Source organism: Coenobita brevimanus, chromosome 104 (genome assembly GCF_032717465.1).
Source record: "Coenobita brevimanus isolate Jiangsu-jjx chromosome 104, ASM3271746v2, whole genome shotgun sequence".
NCBI lineage: Eukaryota > Metazoa > Arthropoda > Malacostraca > Decapoda > Coenobitidae > Coenobita > Coenobita brevimanus.
The window spans coordinates 29,473,690-29,476,821 of NC_137057.1; the positions used below are offsets into that span (position 1 = coordinate 29,473,690).

General features: G+C 46.7%; 1 pseudogene; it reads right to left on the minus strand.

Annotated features, from left to right (window-relative positions):
* Positions 1 to 502: 502 nt before the first annotated feature.
* On the minus strand, positions 503 to 621 carry LOC145416198 (5S ribosomal RNA; annotated as a pseudogene).
* Positions 622 to 3,132: the final 2,511 nt, after the last annotated feature.

Here is a 3,132-nt window from a genome sequence, read left to right on the forward strand (position 1 = left end):
TCTTTTTCACTCTGTACCACACAGGACAACAATAATACTCTGTCGTAGGCTTATGGTTTCTATATTAATGGCAAGGTACAACAGACAACTTGGTACAAAGGTAGGCAGTGCTGTGAGAGGTCATGAGTACCGGGAATGGTCTGTGAGAATGACTGAGTGTAACTGCTTGTCTGGTACCTGCGCCGTGCTTATATTCACCCCAAACCTTACGATCAGAGTGCTCCGGGTAGAAGGGTGAGTTAATCCGGCTTAGTGATGTCTAGGGATGTAGAGATTAATGTGGCTGCCTATGTAGTGGTATGAAGAGGGTGCAACAGGTTGAAGGATAAGAATTAATCCGTCTTAGTGGTGTCTAGGGATGTGATAGGTACAGGTTAATCATTCATTCATTGTCAGACGCCATGTATCCCAAACTGGGTGGCCAAGGGCTTAGAGTTAATTGTTTTACGGGGAGGGGCACTAATCCTCCACCAACCCCACTTAACACGTTGGGAGAACGTTATGACAACAGCATCTGGTGTTCCCAGGCGGTCACCCATCCAAGTACTAACCAGACCCAACGTTGCTTAACTTCGCTGATCGGACGAGAAGCGGTGTACTCAGCGTGGTATGGCCTTTAATCCGGCTGCATAATTATGTACTGTTGTGGTAGGCTACATGACTTCCCCTCTTAAAAAATAGAGAAAAAAAAATCACATAGATGTAAGTCAACAAGTACAAACCACATATATTGTGAACTCTATGTACATGCTGAAAAATACACTGTGAGACATGAAATACCTAAGTACACAAAACAAAATAAAGGTAGCACTCATAAAAAATTAACCCCTTAGTTCCCAGAAGTGCTGTGTGAGGGATTTTGCTGTTCCATCCCATATTTGGGACACGGGGCGCAAAGAAGTTAAAGAAACTGATAGATCCTATCTATCTGTCTATTACCAGACATCTCAATCCCATACGAGGTGGCCACAAACTAACCGCCTCCACGTCGCCCTGTCCCCCACCATTTCATTGCCCTGCTCCCAGCTCACAACTCCCTCTCTCATACACCTCTCCACTCCATCCCTTAATCTCATCCTTGGCCTCCCCCTTCATTTTTCCCCCTCCACCTCACTCACATACACTCTCCTCGTCAGTCTCTCGCTCTCTATCCTCTCAACATGGCCAAACCACCTCAGTGTGTTTCTCCTAATGCTTCCTATTACATCCACATCCACACCACAACGCTCCTTCACATCCTCATTTGTCAGTCTGTCTTTCCATGTAACTCCACATTCTTCTCTTAAATAACTCATTTTCACTGCTCTCATTCTTGATTTGTATCCCTCCAACAACGTCCAAGCTTCACTTCCATACGTTAGAGTTGGTTTCACAATACTATCATGTAGTAACTTTTTCACTTACATGTTCACTTCCCTATTTCTTTTCGCTGCTTTCAAGGAACCGGCAACCTTTCTTCCTTGTACCCTTTCAAACACTTCACCCTCCAAACTTCCATCCTTACTCATCACACTACTCAAGTATTTAAACGTACTCACATTTTCCATTTCATCACCACCCAACCTTACTTCACTTCTCTCGAAGACCATAACTTTACTCTTCCCTACATTCACCTTAAGATTCCGTTTCTTACACACTTTCCCAAACTCATCCACCAACCCTTGCAGCTCCCCTTCTTCTTCACTTAACATAGTATCAACAACAGTACAGAGAGTTGCCAAGCACTGCCCTCGCTCATTAGGGCCACTCTAACATCCACTGCCCTACCCTGTATCTCTTTTATAGCCCCATCCATGTACAGATTGAACATCCATGGAGGGATGACACATCCCCGTTTCAACCCAACCCTCAAATAGAAAAATTCACTCAGTTCACTATCCACACGCACTGCAGCCTTACCACCCTTATACATACTCTTCACAGCATTCAACAACTTACCCTTCATTCCCAGAGTTGCTGTGCGAGGGATTTTGCTGGAAGGGTGCTAGGCACACCGCCCTCTGCCTGTCGACTTACAGTCTCGTAGCTCATATATCAGCTTTGAAAACTCTCAGATCCGTCCCACATTGGGGACATGGGGCACAAAGAGGTTAATGTCTTGATAGACACGTGGTGCAGAAATATAAATTTTTGGTAAGAGTGTATAGTCAGTGATATGTACCTATGATATTACAAAAAATCATGTTCCTAAGGACTTATATGTTGAGGCCTGGTAGTAATTAGGGCAGTGAATGATTCTGTCTGACCATTGACTATAACCCGCTGGGTTGAATTAATGTTAGCTGGTGGTGATGTGAGACTAGAAGGTGTAGGGTGTGGAAGTGGAGTGTCTGTTGGGGGAAGCAGCACGGGGTTATCATGTGCCTGGATGGAGATGGGAGAGGTGACTGTGGAGGTGGTTTGATTGTGTTGATGAGGGGAGAAGGGCTGGGAGGGAAGCACAGGAGGGGAGTAACGGAGGTCGAATCAGGTAAGAGAGGTGCTGTGGCAGGGGGATGAGTTTCAGTATTAGGTATGGATGAGGGCAGTTGGGTCTGGGGTGAAGTGCTGGGGGTTGCGGGAAACACAACCATCACCGGAGGCTGAAGAAAAGGGTGAGGTTGCTGAGCCTTTGGTGTAGGTGGGAGACATGGTGAGGTGGGTTGATGATGGGGATGGGGGGAACTTGGTGTTGATGTAGTGGGTTTGAGGAAATTGGTGTTAATGTAGCTGGGTGTTGTCAGGTATGTGGGCTGGTTTGATCCTCTTCACTGAGATCGTGTCCGGCCGGCTGTTCCTTTCAAGAGTAACAAATTTTGGCGTGTGTGATACGACATGGAAGGGGCCCCATGCATGGTGGACCTAATGGGACTTTATGTACACCATGCCTGAAGAAGACTAACTTCGTGGACTCGACTTGATGTGGGAGGTGGGTGAGGTAATGTGGTGGTGACCTTTATTGTGTGGAAGGGAGGGCAGTCATGGCATGTTGCAAGGCAGGGAGGAAGGAAAGGGATGCTGAGTTGGTGGCGGTAGGGGTGAGGTTCTCTCCGTACACAAGTTGAGCTGGGGAGTGCTGGATGTCTTCTTTTTCTTGTGTGCGGAGCATTAGGAGGACAACTGGCAGGGTCTCCACCCAATGAGTTGGATGTG